Raw genomic sequence first — 24,318 nt, 5'->3', positions numbered from 1 at the left:
AGGGTTCCTTTTCCTCCACACCCTCTCCAGCATTTGTTGGTTGTAGATTTTCTGATGATGCCCATTCTAACTGGTGTGAGGTGATACCTCATTGTAGTTTTGATTTTCATTTCTCTAATAATTAGTGATGTTGAGCAGCTTTTCATGTGCCTCTTGGCCATCTGTATGTCTTCTTTGGAGAAATGTCTATTTAGGTCTTCTGCCCATTTTTGGATTGGGTTGTTTGATTTTTTAATTTGAGCTGCATGAGCTGTTTATATATTTTGGAGATTAATCCTTTGTCTGTTGATTCGTTTGCAAATATTTTCTCCCATTCTGAGGGTTGTCTTTTCGTCTTGTTTGTAGTTTCCTTTGCTTTGCAAAAGCTTTTAAGTCATTGGGTCCCATTTGTTTATTTTTATTTCCATTACTCTAGGAGGTGGACCAAAAAAGATCTTGCTGTCATTTATGTCAAAGAGTGTTCTTCCTATGTTTACCTCTAAGACTTTTATAGTGTTTGGTCTTACATCTAGGTCTCTAATCCATTTTGAGTTTATTTTTGTGTATGGTGTTAGGGAGTATTCTAATTTCATTTTTTACGTGTAGCTGTCCAGTTTTCCCAGCACCACTTATTGAAGAGACTGTCTTTTCTCCATTGTATATCCTTGCCTCCTTTGTCAAAGATTAGTTGACCCTAGGTGCGTGAGTTTATCTCTGGGTTTTCTATCCTGTTCCATTGACCTATATTTCTGGTTTTGTGCCAGTACCATATTGTCTTGATTACTGTAGCTTTGTAGTATAGTCTGAAGTCAGGGAGTCTGATTTCTCCAGCTCCGTTTTTTTCCCTCAAGACTGCTTTAGCTATTCGGGGTCTTTTATGTTGCCATACAAATTTTAAGATTTTTTTGTTCTAGTTCTGTAAAAAATGCCACTGGTAATTTGATAGGGATTGCACTGAATCTGTAGATTGTTTTGGGTAGTACAGTCATTTTCACAATATTGATTCTTCCAGTCCAAGAACATGGTATATCTCCCCATCTGTTTGTATCATCTTTAATTTGTTTCATCAGTGTCTTATAGTTTTTGGCATACAGGTCTTTTGTTTCCCTATGTAGGTTTATTCCTAGGTATTTTATTCTTTTTGTTGCAATGGTAAATGGGATTGTTTCCTTAATTTCTCTTTCTGATTTTTCATCATTAGTGTATAGGAATGCAAGATATTTCTGTGTATTAATTTTGTATCCTGCAACTTTACCAGATTCATTGATTAGCTCTAGTAGTTTTCTGGTGGCATTTTTAGGACCCTCTATGTATAGTATCATGTCATCTGCGAACAGTGACTGTTTTATTTCTTCTTCTCCAATTTGTATTCCTTTTATTTCTTTTTCTTCTCTGATTGCCGTAGCTAGGACTTCCAAAACTATGTTGAATAATAGTGGTGAGAGTGGACATCCTTATCTTGTTCCTGATCTTAGAGGAAAATCTTTCAGTTTTTCACCATTGAGAATGATGTTTGCTGTGGGTTTGTCGTATACGGCCTTTATTATGTTGAGGTAGGTTCCCTCTATGCCCACTTTCTGGAGAGTGTTTATCATAAATTGGTGTTGAACTTTGTCAAAAACTTTTTCTGCATCTATTGAGATGATCATATGGTTTTTATTCTTCAGTTTTTTAATATGGTATATCACATTGATTGATTTGCGTATATTGAAGAATCCTTGCATTCCTGGGATAAATCCCACTTGATCATTGTGTATGATCCTTTTAATGTGTTGTTGGATTCTGTTTGCTAGTATTTTTGCATCTATATTCATCAGTGATATTGGTCTGTAATTTTCTTTTTTTGTAGTGTCTTTGTCTGGTTTTGGTATCAGGGTGATGGTGGCCTCATAGAATGAGTTTGGGAGTGTTTTTTCCTCTGCAATTTTTTGGAAGAGTTTGAGAAGGATGGGTGTTAGCTCTTCTCTAAATGTTTGATAGAATTCACCTGTGAAGCCATCTGGTCCTGGACTTTTGTTTATTGGAAGATTTTTAATCACAGTTTCAATTTCATTACTTGTGATTGGTCTGTTCATATTTTCTATTTCTTTCTGGTTCAGTCTTGGAAGGTTATACTTTTCCAAGAATTTGTCCATTTCTTCCAGGTTGTCGATTTTATTGGCATAGAGTTGCTTCTAGTAGTCTCTTAGGGTGCTTTGTATTTCTGCTGTGTCCATTGTAACTTCTCCTTTTTCATCTCTAATTTTATTGATATGAGTCCTCTCCCTCTTTTTCTTGATGAGTCCGGCTAAAGGTTTATCAATTTTGTTTATCTTCTCAAAGAACCAGCTTTTAGTTTTATTGAGCTTTGCTACTATTTTCTTTGTTTCTATTTCAGTTGTTTCTGCTCTGATCTTTATGATTTATTTCCTTCTACTAATTTTAGGTTTTGTTTGTTCTTCTTTCTCTAATTGCTTTAGGTGTAAGGTTAGGTTGTTTATTTGAGATTTTCTTGTTTCTTGAGGTAGGCTTGTATTGCTATAAACTTCCCTCTTAGAACTGCTTTTGCTGCCTCCCATAGGTTTTGGATCTTCGTGTTTTCATTGTCATTTGTCTCTAGGCATTTTTTAATTTCCTCTTTGATCTCTTGGTTATTTAGTAACGTATTGTTTAGCCTCCATGTGTTTGTGTTTTTTACGTTTTTTTCCCTGTAATTGATTTCTAATCTCATAGCGTTGTGATTGGGAAAGAAACTTGATATGATTTCAATTTTCTTAAATTTACCGAGGCTTGATTTGGGACCCAGGATGTGATCAGTTCTGGAGAATGTTCTATGTGCACTTGAGAAGAAAGTGTGATCTGTTGTTTTTGGATGGAATGTCCTATAAATATCAATGAAATCTATCTGGTCTATTGTGTCATTTAAAGCTTGTGTTTTCTTATTAATTTTCTGTCTTGATGATCTGTCCAATGGTGTAAGTGAGTTGTTAAATTCCCCCACTATTATTGTGTTACTGTCGATTTCTTCTTTTATAGCTGTCAGCATTTGCCTTACATAGTGAGGTGCTCCTATGTTGAGTGTATATATCTTTATAATTGTTATATCTTCTTCTTGGATTGATCCCTTGATCATTATGTAGTGTCCTTCCTTGTTTCTTGTAACATTCTTTATTTTAAAGTCTATGTTATCTGATATGAGTATTGCTATTCCAGCTTTCTTTTGATTTCTATTTGCATGGAATATTTTTTTCCATTCCCTCACTTTCAGTCTGTATGTGTCTCTAGGTCTGAAGTGGGTCTCTTGTAGGCAGCATATATATGGGTCTTGTTTTTGTATCCATTCAGTGATACAAAAGTTGTCTTTTGGTTGGAGCATTTAATCCATTCACGTTTAAGGTAATTATCGATATGTATGTTCCTATTACCATTTTCTTAATTGTTATGGGTTTGTTTTTGTAGGTCCTTTACTTCTCTTGTGTTTCCCACTTAGAGAAGTTCCTTTGGCATTTGCTGTAGAGCTGGTTTGGTGGTGCTGAATTCTCTTAGCTTTTGCTTGTCTGTAAAGCTTTTGATTTCTCCGTTGAACCTCAATAAGATCCTTGCCGAGTAGAGTAATCTTGGTTGTAGGTTCTTCCCTTTCATCAGTTTAAATATATCATGTCACTCCCTTCTGGCTTGTAGAGTTTCTGCTGAGAAATGAGCTGTTAACCTTATGGGAGTTCCCTTGTATGTTATTTGTTGTTTTTCCCTTGTTGCTTTCAGTAATTTTTCTTTGTCTTTAATTTTTGTCAGTTTGATTACTATGTGTCTCAGTGTGTTTTTCCTTGGGTTTATCCTGCCTGGGACTCTCTGCGCTTCCTGGACTTGGGTGGCTATTTCCTTTTTCATGTTAGGGAAGTTTTCGACTAATCTCTGCAGGTATTTTCTCGGGTCCTTTCTCTCTGTCTTTTCCTTCTGGGACCCCTATAAGGTGAATGTTGATGTATTTAATGTTGTCCCAGAGGTCTCTTAGGCTGTCTTCATTTCTTTTCATTCTTTTTTCTTTATTCTGTTCCATGGGAGTGAGTTCCACCATTCTGTCTTCCAGGTCACTTATCTGTTCTTCTGCCTCAGTATTCTGCTATTGATTCCTTCTAGTGTATTTTTCATTTCAGTTATGGTATTGTTCATCTTTGTTTGTTTGTTCTTTATTTCTTCTTGGTGTTTGTTCTTTAATTCTTCTAGGTCTTTGTTAAACATTTCTTGCATCTTCTCAATCTTTGCCTCCATTCTTTTTCCGAGGTCCTGGATCATGTTCACTATCATTATTCTGAATTCTTTTTCTGGAAGGTTGCCCATCTCCACTTCATTTAGTTGTTTTTCTGGGGTTTTATCTTGTTCCTTCATCTGGTACAAAGTCCTCTGCCTTTTTTTTTTTTTTTTTTTTTTCCCATACGCGGGCCTCTCACTGTTGTGACCTCTCCCATTGCAGAGCACAGGCTCCGGATGCGCAGGCTCAGCGGCCATGGCTCACGGGCCCAGCCACTCCGCGGCATGTGGGATCTTCCCGGACCGGGGCACGAACCCGTGTCCCCTGCATCGGCAGGCGGACTCTCAACCACTGTGCCACCAGGGAAGCCCCTCTCTGCCTTTTCATTTTGTCTATCTTTCTGTGAATGTTCTTCCTTCCTTCCTTCCTCTCTCCCTCCCTCCCTCCTCTTCTTCCTTCTTTCTTTCCTTCCTTCCTTCCTCCCTTCTTTCCTCCTCCCTCCCATCCTTCCTTCCTTCCTTCCCCCTCCCTCCTCTCCTTTCTTCCTTCCTTCCTTCCTTCCTTCCTTCCTTCCTTCCTCCCTCCCTCCCTCCCTCCTTCCCTCCTCTCCTTCCTTCTTTCCTTCCTCCCTTCCTTCATTTCTTGCTGCTCTACACAGCACGTGGGATCATAGTTCTCTGACCAGGAATCGAGCCCACGCCCCCTGCAGTGGAAGCATGGAGTCCTAACCACTGGACTGCCAGTGCAGTCCTAACCACTGGACTGCCACTCTGGGACTCATGACAGGTGATAATAAACCTATTTTCACAACCGGCGGCACAGACACCAACCCATAATCCCAGAGGATGCTGTAGGCGAGGAGGCCTTCTGCCCTGGGGTTGTCAGCTGATGTGTACTGACGGCTTGATTCTGCGTCCTCTGCGTCCACGTCACACACGCTGATGTGCAAGGGGAGCAGAGCCTCTTCTTCCACAAGCTTGATGGCATTGCCTGGGTTCTAGCAAGTTGCATCTGTCTCTTAGCAGCTGTCTTTCCTGAAAGATTGTAGTGGTGGTGTTGGTGGTGGGGGTCACCTGTGCCCCACATCAAAATAACAATCCATTAAATGACCTGTTAGTGAGGAGTGAGGGCAAGGAATCTGGAGAGAAGGTCAGAGTTCAAACCTCAGAGATCCACCAGCCTGCGACCCTGTGCAAACCCTCCCACCTCTCTAAGCCCTGGTTCTCTTGTGGGTAAAGTCTGATAAAACTACCTCCCTAACAAGGTGTGGTGAAGATCAAGTACAATTTCATGGGTGAACATGCCTCGAATGGTGAAAAGTTCTGTACGAAAAATGAAAGGGGTTGAGTTGGACCCTATCCCTAGCGGCTCACACAAGGAGTAGGAATTGAGCTTCAAGGCATTGACCTTCAACTGCTTTGGGGACCCACAGGCAGAGCTGCCACCCGCCCACATTCTCCTTCCCTCCTTCCACAGCCGGTGGATCCAGATGGGGACATGAGGTCCCAGAATCCAGTCTCTGTTTCCCAGCCTCCTTGGGTCATACAGTCCAGTTCTGGCCAGTGGGATAAAAGCATATCCTTAAAGGGCAGGGCTGTCTTTGCCACAACCCTGCCCACTCCTTCCTTCCCCCCCCGGCTTTCCAGGGCACGGATGTGGTGAGAAGCTGTCTGAGACCATGAGATATGGCCAGGTCCCCGGGCGGGGGGATGGCAGAGCAGAAATAGATGGTGCCAGGTCTCTGTAGCCTGGATGACTTACGTACTGAGTAGGAGCCGAGGGAGAAAGGCTTTCTATCCTTTTGGTTGTCTGTTACAGCGGTCAAAGCTATAGCCTAACCCTGTGAGGATCAACCCAGTGGTGACGTAAAAGCGGTAAAACCAGTTCTCAAACAGGCTAGCACACTGCTTTGGTGCAAGGATGAGAGCTGGGGTTGGGACGCAGATGGGTGTGAGAATAACCCCTGGGAAGGGCCGGTCCAGCCGCCAGTGCTCTTTGGGTCATTCTAGGAAGACTTTCTGGGGAGGCAGGACTTTGTGGATATCAATGGTGTGAGTACCCTTTCCTTCACCTGCCCATCCCCCCAGGCCTCCCCTCTCTTCCTGGATTCCTTCCCCTCTCTCTGATCATTGGCCGGGCACTGTGCCCTCTATCTCTCCTGAGGAATACAGTCAGGAAGAATAAGACAGTGTCCTGTCTTCATGGCATGATGTCATACAGACTCAAGCCACTGAGATCACAAACCTCAGGTCATCCTTGACCCTTTCTTTCTCTCATGCCCCATAAAGACTTCATCAGCACGTCTGGTCAGATCTGCCTTCAAAATAGAACCGGGGGAATTTCCTGGCTGTCCAGTGGTTAGGACTCTGTGCCTCCACTGCAGGGGGCACAGGTTCAATCGATCCCTGGTTGGGGAACTAAGATCCTGCAAGCCATGCAGTGTAGCCAAAAATAAATAAATAAAATAATAAATAAATAGAACCAGGACCCTGATTCCACTGCCACTATCCTGGTCTGAGCCACCACCATCACTTGCCTGACCTTTTTTTGTTGTTGTTGTTAATTAATTAATTTGTTTTTGGCTGCATTGGGTCTTCATTGCTGCACGGGCTTTCTCTAGTTGCGGCGAGTGGGGGCTACTCTTTGTTGCAGTGTGCGGGCTTCTCATTGTGGTGGCTTCTCTTGTTGTGGAGCACGGCTCTAGGTGCACGGGCTTCAGTAGTTGTGGCACGCAGGCTTCAGTAGTTGTGGCTTGCGGGCTCTAGAGCGCAGGCTCAGTAGTTGTGGTGCATGGGCTTAGTTGCTCTGTGGCATGTGGGATCTTCCTGGACCAGGGCTCAAACCCGTGTGCCTTGCATTGGCAGGCGGATCCTTAACCACTGCACCACCAGGGAAGCCCTTGCCTGAACTTTTGCGTCAGCTCCCTACCTGGTTTCCATGCTTCTTCCCTCACCACCTCGCCCACTGTCTGTTCTCAACAGAGCCTGCAGAATGATCCTCTTAGAACATGAATCAGATCATGTCCCTTCCCTGCTCAAAACTTTCCAGTGGCGCCTCATCTCTCCCAGAGTAAATGCTAACTTCCTTTCACCAGCCCATAAAACCCTTCATGATGGGTCCCCTGGCCATACTGGCCTCAGCTCCAATCATGCTTCTCTGTTCCCTTCATTTGGAGCTGCCTTGAGCCCAGCAGGTGTGCACCCACTCAGGTATTTCTGTGCAGCTCTCTTTGCCTTGAATATTCTTCCCTAGGTATTCTAAGACTCAGCCCTCATACAGGCCTCTGCTCCTATGTCACCTCCTCAGAGAGGCCCTCCTGACTACCCTCCATAAATACCACTCGCCCCCATCACTTACTCCCATTACCCTACATCCTCTCCCTAGCACTGTCACCATCTGACTTACATTGGTTTCCTCGTATCTTTTTTTTTTTTTTTTTTTTTTTTGTGGTACGCGGGCCTCTCACTGCTGTGGCCTCTCCCGTTGCGGAGCACAGGCTTCGGACGCGCAGGCTCAGCGGCCATGGCTCACGGGCCCAGCTGCTCCGTGGCATGTGGGATCTTCCCTGACCGGGGCATGAACCCATGTCCCCTGCATCGGCAGGCGGACTCCCAACCACTGCGCCACCAGGGAAGCCCGGTTTCCTCGTATCTTAGTCAGCTTGGGCTGCCATAACAAATGACCATGGACTGCATGGCTTAAACAACAGACATTTATTTCTCACGGTTCTGGAGACTGGAAGTCCAAGATCAAGGTGCAGATTCAGCTCTTGGGGAGGGCTCTTTTCCTGGTCTGCCTTCTCCTTGGACCCTCACATGGCCTTCCTGGGTGCAGGCAGGCAGGGAGATCTTGGGTCTCCTCCTCTTCTTATAAGGGCACCAATCCCATCGTGAGGGCCCCACCCTTGACCTATTCTAGCCCTAATTATGTCTCAAAGGCCTCACCTCCAAACACCATCACTTGGGGGTAATTAGGGTTTCACCATATGAATGTTAGGGTGATACGAACACTTGTTCATCAACTTCCTCCCTCACCAAGTATAAGCTCTTGGAGTAGATTGTCCCACACTCTGGGTCTCCATCACGTACAATGATGCCAGCACCCAGGTAAGGCTCAGCTGATGCTCCCTGGATGGGGAGTAGGGAGTTAGAGCTGATGGATGGCTCTAAGAGAGTGCAGAACAGAGCTGGAGGGGGTGTGGGTGTGAGTGGAGCCTTTCCCAGACTGTGGTTGGTGCTGGGTCCCGGAGTCTGCTGGGTGCCGGCTGTCCCCTTCCAGTCCTGGCCGTTTGTTTACTTGGCCAGTAGTTTGGGCAGCCTTGGGCTTTTCTTGCTGAATAGTTCTTGCTGAACTCCAGGGGAGGAGTTAAATAAATACTGGCTCCCAGATACGGGAACCAAAATCCTACAGGAAATGTTGAGGTGGGAGTGAGGGAGAGGACCAGCCCTGGGCCTCCCCTGCCAGGGCCCCCAGGAGCACACACCCGATTCTTTTACCCCAGCTCCTGTGGGAAGTGAAGCGGGTCATCCTGTGTTTTCAAGTGGAAACTTCTTGGTTCTCCTTTACAGCATTCATTCGTCTGTAGAGCTGGTGAACATTTATTAAGCGCTACCTGCCACTAACAAGTTAGAAATTCAGGAAACCTTAATGGGGCAAAATTTCTATTCAATGTTTGTAGCGTTCGTGTTTGGCAGTTCTTCCTTCTCTCACTCTTAAAACTTTCCCCCATTCTGATCCCATGCCCTAGACGAGCACTCTATATCCCAGAGCAGTGGTGTGCTTGATAAATGATTAATAGCCGGCTTTCTGCAGCCTCCACTATGGCTACATTTTCATGCTACTGATGTGATGTAACTGAACCAGGTTTGTTTACCTGACTCTCAGCAAGCCAAACGCCGAGACACCAAGGTTTGCAGCAGAGAAAGAGTTTATTCTCAAGGCAGCCAAGTGAGGAGACCGGAGAAAGTCTCAGATCTGCCTCCTTGAAGGCAAGGAGCTTGGGATATTTATGGCATAAAGAAGCAGGGTATTCTTACACGTGGAAAAATGTGATGGGAGGTAGAGAAAAGGTGAGGTAATTGGTGTTCTGCGCAGGCGTATCTGCGTCATGCTTCTTCATGGGACGCGTATGCAAAAAACGGAGGCACTCAGCATGATCTGAGGGTGGAGTTTTGGGCCCTCTGACGTCAAAAGGTCGTTCATTGGACATTTGTGCAGGCCCAGTTTTAGGATCAGTGGTCCCAACCAGTCTTAGCCATCTCAAACTGGACATGAGCTGACTCCAAGTTTCTGGAAAACAGCTTAAGCCTCCATTACTATGGCAACCCATACGTCAGAGGTACTACTGTCTACAGGGGTGGTTAAGGAGTCTTGCAATATATTTCTAAGGTATATGAAGCTTGGAGGGTAGGCAGTTAAAGAAAGTAAAAAACATAACTAAAGAGAGCTTAATCAGTAAAGTCAGGTTTCAAGCAGAAGGGTTTTAACATGCTGTTCCCTTACCTGCTGTTCTGTAAAACAAGCTCAGGAATTTCTGTTAGTCACCAGCTTCTATTAACCTATGGGGTGTGGTTTCAATGTCACTGAATGCAAAATTGGAAAGACTTGTGTAGTACCACACCATTGGATAGAATTCCCACTGTACTGATATATATGGACGTATAACCTCAAGAGTATAGATAATGGTAAAATGTATAATAATTAGGAAATGATGAGTTTCCAGTATTTGTTATCTCTGTTTTAAATATTATTTATTTAATTATAAGTTTATATAATTAAATTTTTATTTTTTAAAATTTATTTTATTTTATTTTAAGATTTTTTTTGATGTGGACTATTTTTAAAGTCTTTATTGAATTTGTTACAATATTACTTCTGTTTTATATTTTGTTTTTTTGGCTGCAAGGCATGTGGGATCTTAGCTCCCCAGCCAGAAATCGAACCTGCACCCACTGCATTGGAAGGCGAAGTCTTAACCACTGGACTGCCAGGCAAGTCCCTTAAATTTTTAATAATGACTACTTAATAACTGATTTACAAAATTCTTAAAAATACAACAATCAGCTCTTGCAAGCCAGAATGAGCTGGTTCCAGTTATCACTCTGTGGGAGCTTGTGAGAGATGCAAAATCTTGGGCCCCACCCCAGACCTACTAAATCAGACTACGATTATTAACACTTTTAACAATGTCCTCAGGTAATTTGTATACATGTTAGAGTTTGAGAAATGTGGCCCTAGAGGTAACCGCTGTTTCTGATTTTGTTTATGTCTTTTAGACCTTTTTCACAACACAGATGCATATATTTTGAAATGATTTTTTTCTGGCTTTTTCTTTGCACAATTTAAAATAGATCTTATTTTTAAGAGCAGTTTTAGGTCCACAGCAAAATCGAGCAGAAGGTACGGAGGTTTCCTGTATACCCCCTGACCCCACACATGCACGGCCTCCCCCAATAACAGCATCCTCAGCAGAGGGTACTTTTGTTACAATTAATGAATCTACATTGACACATCAGTATCACCCAGAGTCCACAATTTACATTAGGGTTCATTTGGTGTTGTACATTCTATGGGTTTCAGCAGTGTGGCGTCTTAACACTGGCCGGCCAGGGAAGTCCCTAGATTTTCAAATATTGATCTTATATTTGGTTACCTTGCCAATATTTCTATTAATTTTTAATATTTTGTCTGTAGATACTTTTGGAACAATTATATTGTATGTTATTAATGGTAGTTTTTTTTAAAATTTCTGATCTTTATGACTCTAATTTATTTTTCTTGTCTTGTTGTATTTGCCAATGTGATTTAAACAGAAGTGGTAAGATTGGGCATCCTTATCTTGTTTCTTATTTGAAGGGGACTGATGTTACATTCTTACGTTTCCTCATTAGAATAGGTTTTTAGAAAAATTGAAATACAGTTGATTTACAATGTTATGTTAGTTTCAGGTGTACAATATAGTGATTTGGTATTTTTATAGATTGTAATCCACTTAAAGTTATCATAGAATATTGATTATATTTCCTGTGCTGTATATTAAATCATTCTATGTTGTTTATTTTATACCTAGTAGTTTGTACCTCTTAATCTCCCTCTATCTTGCCCTTTCCCCCACCCTTCTCCCCACTGGTAATCACTAGTTTGTTCTTTGTATCTGTGAGTCTCTTTCTGTTTTGTTGTATTCATTCATTTGTTTTATTTTTTAAATTCCAAGTGAAAACGTACAGTATTTGTCTTTCTCTGACTTCACTAAGCATAATGCACTCCAGGTACATCCATGTTGTTGCAAATGGTATCCCATACGTTTTTGTCAGTTAATCTTAGTAGGTTAGGGCTTCCCTGGTGGCACACTGGTTAAGAATATGCCTGCCAATGCAGGGGACATGGGTTCGAGCCCTGGTCTGGGAAGATCCCACATGCCGTGGAGTAACTAAGCCTGTGCACTACAACTACTGAGCCTGCGCTCTAGAGCCTGAGAGCCACAGCTACTGAGCCCGCAAGCCACAACTACTGAAGGCCGCACGCCTAGAGCCCTTGCTTCACAACAAGAGAAGCTACCGCGATGAGAAGCCCGCGCACTGCAATGAAGAGTAGCCCCCGCTATCTGCAACTAGAGAAAGCCCACGCGCAGCAAGGAGGACCCAACTCAGCCAAAATAAATAAATAGATTAAAAAAAAATCTTAGTAGGTTAAAGTAGTTTCTTCTATTCCCAGAGTTTTTATGAATGAGAAAATTTGTCAAATGGTTTTTCTGCATCAGTTGAGATGCTCAAATTTTCATCCTTTAATCCGTTAGGGTGGTATGTGATAATGATAGATTTTCAAATTTATTTGAAACTTATTGATAGACCACTCAAATTTCTGGAATAAATAAAACTTGGTCAGAATATATCTTCTTTGTAATATACTGTTGTATTCAGTTGCTAACATTTTGTTTAGGACTTTTTACTTTTACTTGTTACTCTATCTTCATGAGTAAGTCTGGCCAGGGATTTTTTTTTCTCTCATATTGTTCATGTCTGGTTTGGGCATCAAGGTTACATTAGATTTATAGTCTCAATCAGGGATAATTTTCTTTGTGGCAGAATCTGTTGCTGATTCTCTAATAGTTATTCTGACCCTCTTTCTTTAGCAACAGAACTCCAATTTTTAGCTGGACACATAGCTAAAGATTATTTTTCCCAGCCTCTCTCATAGTCCTTCATGTGATTAAATTTTGGTCAGTATCCCCTCATCAGCACCTAGTAAGTGAACTCTTTATAGACCCAAATCCTGAGATTTATGATTCCTACTTTGAGAAATAGGTCCCTGAGGCATTTATTTCTAATCGTGACTAGTTTCATTAAAACTAAAAATATGATCTAGTATGTAGACTTCATATATATTTATACATTTGGGTAGGATTAGGGAAATATTTTCATTGCTTCTTGATCTAGACTTGCAGCTTCTCTAGATAACTTAAGTGGAAAGAATATCAATTATTGAAGTCATTAAACTGGCCACTATTTGCATGAAAGAATGTCAGTTATAAACCATTTTCAGCTTTTAAAAAGATCTTTAAAGAATTTGTCTTCAGTTGTAAGAAAGCTTTCTCCTAAACATGTGAACAAACGCAACTTTCATATTAAACTGAAAATATTCCAAATTTTACATGCATTGTAGCCAGAACCACAGAGAGAAGCTAACCAAATGCAGAGGAATATTTTTCAGTTTCTACAAAGAAATATGGCCTCTTGTTTTTCTTGAAACTCAGCTCTCTTGGAGTGTCTGATTTTTTTCCACGTTTGATAGAGAAGTGGCTACAAAGAAATGTTTCTGTGCTCTAAAAAAAATGATTAAGGCGGGGCTTCCCTGGTGGCCCAGTGGTTGAGAGTCCGCCTGCCGATGCAGGGGACACGGGTTCGTGCCCCGGTCCGCGAGTATCCCACATGCCGCGGAGCGGCTGGGCCCGTGAGCCATGGCCGCTGAGCCTGCACGTCCCGAGCCTGTGCTCCGCAACGGGAGAGGCCACAGCAGTGAGAGGCCCGCGTACCGCAAAAAAAAAAAAAAAAAGATAAGGCAAGTGGAATGATAAATGACAACTGATGATGGACCTCATTGTTGGAGACAGAAGAGCAGGTGGAAGGGACTTGCAAATTTTAGAGAACATACCCATCCAACGAGGGGAGCCCCTCATCTCCTGCCAATTGTTCCCTCCCGAGAGTGTGAGCCAGTCTTCCTGCCGGGTCTTCTAAGTGAACCAGAAACCCACATTTTAATGTAAAAGACCCTGAGCTTTCACTATTGGCTCAAAACTTAAAAACGGAGACAGTAGTTAAACCTCCCTCCACACACATCTGACTCTTTGGGGGGAAAGCGAGGGCCAGAGGAATTCTGTAACTTTCTCGAGGTGGAGGATGAAGTAAGTGGAGACTCTGACCTCCAGGACTCTGGGACTTCTTCCATTTCCGAGATTCTGTGATTAAGTATATGCAGCTATTAATTCCAATCAAGGGCATGATTATATTCTACTGTTTGCTTGTTGCAAGGACGGGATCCTAAGTGTCCGAGGCTTTCTCTTCCTGCAAGAGGCTCCCTTCTCAGAAAATGGCTTGAGGGAGGGGTGGTGGCAGCTTGCTCAAGGCCCACGGTTTAGGATACATTAAATTTTTCATGCAAATTATAGCAGGTAAATTCAGTCTCACAGAAAGAGAGAGGTTGGATGTTTAGGAGGACATAAGGATTTGTCCTTGAACATTTGTGGAAGAAGAAAGAGATACGTGTTTTTTCCTAAATCAACAAACGTTTTCTAGTATGGAGAGGCCATTTCACACAGAGAATGGTTGTGTTTCAGGAAGGCATAAAGATAAAGGGAAAGTTCCTGCGGTTCCCGAATGAGTGGGTAAAAGCTTCCTATGAGAGGATGTGGCTGGCTCACGAGAGGCGTTTTCTGTGTTTCAAAGCAGACGTCTGGAAATGTGGACTCACTGAATTCAAAGCAGGGTTGCTTGATCCAACCAAACCGTATCATCCCAAAGCCTTTTCCCACCAATGAAGTCTGAGCTCAAAGGATTCCAGCCCGTGTTTCACAGTAAACCGGGGAGAGCTCAGTCAGAGATTCTGGGACCCTTCAGCCCTTTCCTGAAAGGCTAGAAGGTGCCCTTCCAGCTGTGAGACCCGGAGTCTCCGCTTTGGGATTTGAGGGTGGGGCCCTAAGCAGGCTCAGCTTGGACTGCAATACAGGGGGTGCAATGGTGGTGCAGGGCAGAGAGCAGGAGTTGAGAGCAAGGGGTGAATTTGGGCTTTCCCACTTCCTCTCTGTGGCCTCTGGCAAGTCACCTTCCTGAGCGTCCACTTCATCTGCAGATCGGGAACGGTCCCGCCGGCTCTTGCTAACACATGGCGGTGCCCTGAGGAGGGCATGTCTGTGAAAGTGCCCTGAAAACAGAAAGGATTCACGTCACATCTGGCGCCTTCTTACCTCTCCAGCCTTATCACCTACCACGCTTCCCCTGTGTTCTGTGTACCAGCCAGGCAAACCGTCTTTTGGGTTCTTCATAGGTAGCTTCCTCCTGCCCCTGGGCCTTTGCACATGCTGGTTCCATGACCTGAAGTGCTCCTCCCATCTTTGGTTTGATTTTAGTCCTATTCATCCTAGAACTCAGCTCATTGCCCCCCCCCGCCCCAGCCCCATCAGTTTCGGTTGGAATCCTCTGTTACAGGTGTACATCCACAGCATCACTATCTTATAGACATAGGTCTCATCACCATTTGTAGTTAAGATTTGTTTAGATTTATGTCATTCTTGTCACTAGACCGTAAGCTCCCTAAGGGCAGAGGATGATGCAGTTTTGCTCATCTTTGTATCCCCAGACCCAGCCCAGATACCAGATGAATGTTAGGATTGCAGAGTGGTTTCAGGAGTGTAGGCAGCGGGGATTCTGGATTTAGTCGCCTGGGTTAGGATCCTCAGGATGAAGATCACAGAGTGTCTTCTCTGAACAAGCTCTGTGTTCGCACCTTTTCTTCCCCTCCCTTTAAGCCACGCTGTGCCCCATCGTGTGGTGTCACGTTGATGTCCTTATATGTTGCATACATCAAATTATGGCAACTAATTATTAGTGGTAGGTGGAGGTGCTCTGTGTGCATCAGGAGAGGCAGACAGCTCTGGTCCGGAGAACAGCTAGTTGGAACAGGAAGTGGGCTTCAGAACAAGGGGCACAAAATTAGTAGATTCTACTCTGTATGGAACACTGCTCGGGAGATTTGAATTATTAATAAAAATTCTAGGAAGCCCAGTAGCTTTTTAGGAAATTTTATGCAATTAAGGGAAGATAAATTCCAAGCATGCTTCCAAGCACTATTATTGTTTTTTTTTCATTTTGAATACTTTATATTGATATAATATTCATAAAGAAAGTATAATATTCATAGAGAAAGTATACAGATTATAGGCACCCGGTTCAAAACTTATTCACAGACGAAACACCCCCCTCCTCACCAGCAGCCAGGTTAAGAATTAGAACATCACCAAAAACCCGGAAGTTCCTCTCACGCTCCCTTCTAGGCAGCCCCCCGCCCCCCCCACCACCAAGGGAACACTCTTCTGACTTCTAACAGCATGGATCTGCCATTTTCTGGTATTGTACGCAAATGGAGTATCCAGTAAGTACTTTCCTGAATCGAGCTTCTTTCACTCAACACTGTATTTGTGAGGTTCATCCGTTCTGTTGTGTGTGACTGTAGATCATTCTCATTGCTATGTGACAGCCCATCGTGGGAACGGACCACAGTGTATTTATCCATTCGACTGTGGATGGACATTTGGGTAGTTTCCAGCTTGGGGCCATTACAGATAGCCCCAAGAGTACTTTGGTTCATTGTAAAGAGGTATTAAAAAGTAAATCCAACTTTTTTTTTTTTTTTAACTGTGCTCTTTTAGCATTTTTCTTTCCATTTTTACCCCCCAGGGAAGCAAGAATCTGATTGGGTCAAGAAAGAGCCTATCCTTTTCCTGAGAATTCACGGTGTGTTCTTCCTCCTCAGGTCTGCAACTTCACCTGTAAGCTGAATTCTCAGTAACCTTCTGTGTTTATTCTCCCCTCTCCTCCTTTTCCTAACGTTAAAAAAGTAAACACCCCCTTAAAGACATTGTAAGCACATTGCCAAAAAACATGGGAACTCCTGAGAAGTTTAGATAAGAAAGCGACAACCTCGTGCCATCTGGAGATAACAGTGTAAATATGTTAGCGCCATTCTCCCCAGTGTTTTCTTCTACATCTATTTTGCATAGTTGAGATCATCTCTTTTCACTTAAGATTATACCGCAAGTGTTTCCCCATGTCATTTGTAACTGTGCCTCAACATCGTTACTCCTGGCTACGTGATAATCCATCCCATGTGTGTGCCAAAATTGTTTGACTAATCTCCTAAACTGGGCCGTTTAGGATGCTTGCACTTTCATTTTGACGATCAGAAACAATGCTGCAGTGATTATCTTGGAGGCAGATCGCTGTTCTCATTGTAGGCAATTTCCTTAAGCTAGTTCCTAGAGATGGAATTTACTGGATGGAGAATGTAAGCCCTTTAAAAAGGTGCTATTTAAATACTCCCACCAGCTTTAAGAACTGAGAGCAGGAAAGAACACATTTCACTACATCATCACACATTTTGAATATTGGTTAATATGGTGTATCTTCATATTGTGTGGTTTTAAGTATTTTAGAATTTCTCTTCCGATTTATTTTTTGACCTGTGAGTTATCTGGAATATGTTTTATTTATTTAAAAAATTTTAATACAATTTTTAAAGGTTACACACCATTTACGGTTATTACAAAATATTGATTATATTCCCCGTGTTGTACAAAGTATCCTTGTAGCCTATCTTACACCCAGTAGTTTGTGTCTCCCACTCTCCCACGCCTATATTGCCCCTCTCCCCTCCCCAATGGTAAACACTAGTTTGTTCTCTATATCTGTGAGTCTGCTTCTTTTTTGTTATATTCACTGGTTTGTTATATTTTTTAGATTCCACATATAAGTGATATCACACTGTGTTTGTCTTTCTCTGTCTCTTAGTTCACTTAGCATAATGCCCTCCAAGTCCAGCCATGTTGCTGCAAATGGCAAAATTTTGTCCTGTTTTATGGCTGAGTAATATTCCATTGTATATATACCACATCCTCTTTATCCGTTCATCTGTTGAGGGGTACTTAGGTTGCTTCTATGTTTTGGCAATTGTAAATAATGCTGCTAGGAACTTTGGGGTGCATGTATCTTTTCCTACTAGTGTGTTTGTATTTTGGGGATATATACCCAGGAGTGGAAATGCTGGGTCATTTAGTAAGTCTATTTTTAGTTTTTTGAGAAAGCGCCATACTGTTTTCTGGAAGTATGTTTTAAAATGTCCAAATGTATAAGGATTTAAAAAATCTTTTAAGCTAAGTTTTAATTTAGTTGTGTTATAGTCAGAGAATATGGTGTGTATTTGACCTGTTCTTTGAAATGTGCTGAGAATTGTGCATAATTAGTTTTTGTAAATGTTAGGGTGACTAAACATCTAAATTCTTTGGGGGTGCTGAGGGGTTTCCTGGGATAAAAGACTTTCAGTGCTAAAATCAGGAAAGTCCTGAGCAAACTGAGCTGGTTTGGTTCCTTATGTACACCTGAGAATAATATGGATTCTCTCATTATTGGGTGCAGAGCTCTAAGCAGATACATTAGGTCAAGTTTATTTATTTTTTTTAAAACAATTTTTAGTTAAAATTTTTATTTTGAAAACTGTAGACTCCCATGCAATGGTAAGGAATAGCACAGAGAAATTCATTGTATCCTTTACGGTTTCCCTTAATGGTAACATCTTGCAAAACTATAATATAATATCACCCCCAGAAATCAATGTTGATACAATCCACCCATTTTTATTCAGGCTTCGCCAGCTTTTCTTGTACTCATTTGTGTGTGTGTGTGTGTGTGTGTGTATTTAGTTCTCTACAATTTTATCACATGTGTAGGTTTGTGTATTCACCACCATGTCAAGATATGGCCATCACAACAAAGGTCCCTCCTTTTGCCCTTTTATCACCACAAGTATCTCTCTTGTTCCTCCTCCCGCCTCACCCTTCTCTCCTACTCCTAACCCTTGGCAACCTCTAATCTGTTCTCCATTTCTAAAAGTTTGTCATTTCAAGAGTGTTATATAAATGGAATCGTACAGTACTTAACCTTCTGAAGTTGGCTTCTTTCACTCAGGTAATTCTCTGGAGAACTGCACATGTTGTTGTGTATATATCAATAGTTTATTCTTTCTTTTTTTTACTTTATTTATTTGGCTGCATTGGGACTTAGTTGCGGCACGCAGGCTCTTCGATGCTGCATGTGGGCTTGTCTGTAGTTGTGGCATGCGGGCTCTAGAGCACGCGCGGGCTTAGTTGCCCCGCGGCACGTGGGATCTTAGTTCCCCGACCGGGGATCAAACCCACATCCCCGGCATTGGAAGGCGGATTCTTAACCACTGGACCACTAGGGAAGTCCCAGTTTATTCTTTCTTATTGCTGAGTAGTATTTCATGTATGGATTGACCAGTTTGTTTAGCTGTTAACCCAATGAAGGACATCTGGGTTGTTTCCAGTTTTTAACTACAGTATTATGAATAAAGCCGCTATGAACATTCATGTATAAGAGTTTGTGTGAACCTAAGTTTCTACTTCTCTGGCATAAATACCCAAGGGTACAATTACTGGGTTTAACAGTTGTTTAAAAAAATCTTCATTTTACCAAGTTTATCTGCTTGACTTATGGACAATTGAGAAAGACTTTAAAGTTGATTTATCGATTTATGTATTTTGTATTTATGTATTTATGTATTTTGAAGCTATTTTATAAGATGCAGACAAATTCAGAATCTGTAACTTTCTATCTGTAAAATTAGAACCCCAGCTCCTGGGATAGTGGTTCAGGAATCCTACTGGGCTACTAGGACCAGAAACTCCACAGGATGTAGCGGTCTGAGCCCTCTTTAACTCTGTGGCAATAATAGTGTGGTGTCTGTCATAGTTACGGAGAACATGAGAAGATTAGTCTCCAGTTGTGCATCCTTTTGATAGTAGGCATTTCATTACTTTGATGGTCATCCTGAAGGCAGGAAGTGAGCATACTATTTCGCCCACAGATGTCCCTGGAGGAGAGGAAGTGGAGGAGGACGGCTTCCCTTTAGCTGAGGTGCTGGCTGTATATGCTGGGACCTGGGAGCCTGGCTTGAGAAATCTGGTGTGTTTGTTTATTTGGCATAAACTGACAAGAAAGTTCTCTTTCCTGTGGAGTTGGCATAGGAGAAGAGATGCTACAAAAATATGAGAAGGCAAAGATGAGCCCTGCTAGGAAATCTCTCCTCCCTTGAAGTTCTTTTGCATTTGTGCCAGCTCCACCCTGGAGAACTTACTCCCCAGGCAGGCAGAGGTCAACTCATCCATCCCCCTGCCTCTGGGTAGCCCTGCCCCAAGTGCCTCTGACAGTCATACCTTCACATGTGAGCTTCTTCTCTGGTTGCATCTGTTCATCTTCCCAGCCCAGTTCTTCAGGCTCTTACACCCTGGCCCTCAGGGATCCCTCTTCCTTGAGCTCATGGTACTTACTGTTCTCTCAACACCAATTTAGCAGAGCTGCCTGGAACCACCCCCCAGGAGAGCAGGGCACTCAGCCGGTGTCCGTTTCCCATCGCTGCTCTAATAAGTTGCCGCCAACTTAATGGATTAAGACAACAGAAGTTTGCTATCTTACAGTCTTGGTCAGAAGTCTGAAACGGGTCAAAGTCAAGGTATGGGCAGAGCTGTGTTCCTTGTGCAGGTTCCAGGGGAGATTGTGTCCCTCGCCTTTTCTGGCTTCTCCAGGCTGCCCTCACTCCTTGGCTCGTGGCCCCTCACAACTCCAACCTCTGCTTCTGCACCCACCTTCCCTGACCCTGACCCTCCTGCCTCTCATGTAAGGACCCTCGTGATTAGACTGGGCTTCCTGGGACAATCTAGGATAATCCCCCATCTCAATATCTTTAACTGAACCACATCTGCAAAGTCCCTTTTGCCCTGTAAGTTGACATTCACAGGTTTGGGGGACTAGGGGGAGGATGTCTTAGGGCAATCACCTGGTTGACTGTACCCATTCTTCTCTTCTCAAGCCCATGGCCCTCTTCAGGCCCTCACTGTGCCTCTTCTGGAAGAGTCCATTAGCCCCCTGACTGGTCTCCCGTGTCCATCCAACCCCCCTACAATCCCTTTCCACTGCAGCCAGAGTGTTTGGCCCAGAGTCTACTGGAGAAACACAGACCCTTAACCCTGACTCAGGGTCCTTGACGAGCTGTCTTACCACTTTTTCTTGTCTTATCTCTCACTAGTTTCCTTTACATGCATTAACTACCAGCCTATTACGGCATTTATTTATTCTAACATGCCCAGAGCTTTCCTGCTTCTATGCTTTTACTTCTTTCTTTGCATCTGAAATGCCCTTTGCCCTCATTTTCACCTGTCACAGTCCTATTTGGCCTCATCATCAAAGGTCTTAAAATGTGGATGACCGTTGACCCAGAAATTCCATTTCCACGTATAGGAATTTCATACTATGGAAGTAATCCTGAGGGTTGTGCATAGATACCGTTTCAAAGATATTCATTGCAGCATTGTTTTTTATTTTACTTTATTTATTTTGCAATGTTTTTTTAAAACATTGCAAACATTTTTAAAAAAATGTTTTTTTTATTGAAGTATAGTTGATTTACAATGTGGTGTTAGTTTCAGGTGTACAGCAAAGTGATTCATATATATATATATGTATGTATATATTCTTTTCAGATTCTTTTCCATTATTGATTATTACAAGATATTGAATGCAGCACTGTTAACAAAAAGAAAAAAGTAGAACCAACCTAAATAAACATCCAACGATATGGAGCTGGTTAAATTGTGGAATAACAAGAAGTGAAATACACAGTGAACAAAAATCCAAACACCCAGAAGTATTAATGCGTTGAAAAACACTTACGATATATTCAAAAGCAGATTACAAAACCCCTGCATAGGAAGATTTTATTTAAAAATTCTATTACATATACATTGAACAAGACGGGACAGCAGCATCCTAAACTGTTGATGGTGGCTGTTTCTGGGTAGTGGGATTATGGGTGATTTTTATTTTCTTATTTTTATTTGTCCATGCTTTTTCTCCCCTACCATGACCACATGTTACTTTTAGAATAATAAAAAAGCAATTAAAACTATTAAAACGATCATTCTACCCACCCTACCCAGGCCAAGTCAACCCTGTCCCTCCCTGAAGCCTTCCGCAGCCATCATCCTAGATGAACGTGAGGGCTCTGTCCCTTGACCCCCTCGCACTGTTTGAAGCTCTTAGCACGCCCCCTTTATTTGTATTTAAGAAGTTGCTACAGAGCAATGTCTGGATGTGGGGCTTCACCTCCATGGTGTGAGGCTGCAGGGCTGCTCTGCCCTGGGGCGGTGCCCCCGCTAGAGAGGGGTGCGCTCAGAAATCCTGAGCTGGGGCTGGGGCTCAGGGATTTGAAGGGTCACTTTTGCCAAGGGTCCTGTGTCTGGAGACGGGGTGTCGTCTGGGAAGGCAGGCTGTTTTCAAAATTCCATTCCTGTTCTCATGGAACTGGTGGTCTGATTAGGGAGATAAGGCAACAGCACATCACATGTTATAGGAAAATACGAACATTGCCGACAGATATCATGTTGGTCCTTGCCAAGTGAGTAGTAAGAGGGCAGAGGAGGGAGAGGTAGCCACAGGTCAGGGCAGAGGAGGCGTGCTCTGGGCTGGTGACGCATCCATCAGGTCAGTGCAGTTTTGCCCCAGACTTACGTAAATGTAACCCAAACACTCGGGTAGCTCAAGGCTGCTGTGGGCCACAGTCTATAGCTTTCATTTCAAATAGCACGCTTTTATTTAAAAACTTTTTTTTTTTAATAGATTGCGTGTGGCATGCAGGATCTTTGTTCCCTAACCAGGGATAGAACCCACGCCCCCTGCAGTGGAAGTGCGGAGTCTTAACCCCTGGACTGCCAGGGAAGTCCCTCAAATAGCATGCTTTTATATACAAAGAAGTTTACAGAATTCCAGGAAAACCAACAACCTCAGTCGAAAGAGTAACTCAGAAAAGGTACCCTGGGCAGTTTTCAAATGTGTTTACTGATCAATTGCATTTAATATATAAAATATCTATTGAAACCACTGGGCTTAACCTGTCAAATGTAGAACTCGATGTCTTGGCCTCTGACTTGGGAATTTCCTGAAGACAGTGGCTCTTGTGGTGACAGCAGGAGTCTAGGTGTGCTAAGTGGAGTCCGGCATTGGAGAGTTGATCACCCTGCAGCCCTGTGCCCTCTGCTCACAGCACCAGCGCACCCTCCGCTGCAGCTGGTGGTTTACACAGGCTCCCTTCTTAGCCAATCAGGAATCCCAACTGTATTTATCTATGTTCCCCTGTATTGAAGGAAAATAGGCTTAATATTCCAGTCAAGAGTGTTACACTCTGACAAAATAGAAATTCCAGTGTCATTTAGAAATATATGGAGTCATACCTGGAGAGTCATACCAGTTACGGCTGCAGAATGACAAATGGGTGCACGACCCTGGTCTGATGTCACTGTCTGATGTCACTGTCCCCTAGCAGAGCAAACCCATGACTTTCCCTTTGCAATTTCCCCCTGAACCTCTGGTGAGTGCTTTTCTTAAACCTCTGTGTTGACAAATTGGAGAGCAGCTAACAACTTCCTCAGATTCTGAGCAATTCTTTCCTTGCGATATCAGCCCTGGATCTACTTTTTAATATTTTATGCTAATGAAGCAACACAGGGAGTTCATCAAGCATTTCCGGAGCACTTACTATGCGCCCTGCTCAGACCAGCTTGGGAAATTACAGGGATGGATAAGGCGTGGTCCGTCTTCTGGGAGAGCAAAGAGTAGAGGAGATAAGATCTAAAGAGGAAAATACAAGGCAAGATGAGTTTCCCTAGAGGCATCCAGGGTGGTTCAAAGGTAGGAGAGTGGTTTCTAGACAGGGAAGTGGGGATGAGGGGAGCAGGAAGGAGAAAAGCCTCCTGGAATAGTATACGTGTAGTAGAAAAAACATGAACTTTGCATCAGACAGCCGTGGGTTCAGAGCCGGCTGTCTTTCCGTAACACGGTGATCTTCTGCAAGTTACTTAGCCTGTCTGAGCCTCAGCATCCTTATCTCTGGGGTGAATGGCTGTTAGGAGGTGTAGTGGGTTGAATGGTGCCCCTCCCCAAAAGGTATGTCCACATTCTCACCCCTGGGACCTGTGAATGTGATCTTATTTGGAAAAAGGGTCTTTGCAGATATACTTAAGGATATCAAGATGAGAGCACCTTAGAGTACATAGATGGGCTCTCATGACAAGTGTCTTTTTAAGAAATACAGAGGGGAGACACAGAGGGAGAAGGGGAGACAGTGTGAATACGGAGGCAGGGATTGGAGCGATGCAGCCACGGCCAGGGAAGTCTGGAGCCCACAGTAGCTGGAAGAGGCAGGAAGCTCTCTCTCTTAGAGCCATTGGAGTCGCTTGGCCCTGTTGCCATCTTGATTTCGGACTGCTACAGAGCTTTGAGGGAATACGTTTCTGATGTATTAAGCCACCCACTTGGTGATAGTTTGTTACTGCAGCCCCAGGAAACTCTACAGGGGGATTGAGTGTAAGAATGCATGTGAAGCATGTAGCAGAGTGCCTGGCACCAAAGGCCAAGGGAAGGACAATTAGCAGAGAGAAGGAATGGGTGGAGCGGGAGTGCCTTTTGGACGGTGAAACTGTGTGAGTGAGCACAGGAGGTGTCTGGGGAGCGAGGCCAGTGGGCGATGAGTGGCGTGCATGGTGGGGTCTGGTGCCGGTGCCCATGGGGGCCCAGGAGGAAGTTAAGACTGGTCATGAGGCCGGAGAAGGAGGAAGGTCCACAGAAAGAGAGGTGGTGGGGTCTCCGGAGGCCATTGGCTGCCAGACCCAGAGGTCATGCCAACAGGCCCTGGAAGTTGCTGGGCTGCTGAACTTTAAAGAAGTCCTGTGGGAAGACTGTGGGCGGTCCAGTGGTTAAGACTTCGCCTTCCAATGC

At 43.4% G+C, this 24,318-nt stretch overlaps 1 protein-coding gene across 7 annotated transcripts in view; it reads left to right on the top strand.

Annotated features, from left to right (window-relative positions):
* Positions 1-24,318, top strand: part of VWF (von Willebrand factor) — a 197,711-nt gene that overhangs the window by 26,932 nt on the left and 146,461 nt on the right. For 6 of the 7 annotated variants that reach the window (XM_067695488.1, XM_067695485.1, XM_067695489.1 and 3 more), the window contains one exon: positions 10,113-10,197. The gene's annotated coding sequence lies outside the window, so the exon portion shown is untranslated. Of the gene's footprint in view, positions 1-10,112; positions 10,198-16,158; positions 16,248-24,318 lie in introns of those variants that run through there. The other variant, XM_067695490.1, reaches the window with a different exon arrangement.

This window comes from Pseudorca crassidens, chromosome 11, assembly GCF_039906515.1.
Source record: "Pseudorca crassidens isolate mPseCra1 chromosome 11, mPseCra1.hap1, whole genome shotgun sequence".
Taxonomy (NCBI): domain Eukaryota; kingdom Metazoa; phylum Chordata; class Mammalia; order Artiodactyla; family Delphinidae; genus Pseudorca; species Pseudorca crassidens.
This window is presented reverse-complemented; position numbering and strand designations above follow the sequence as displayed.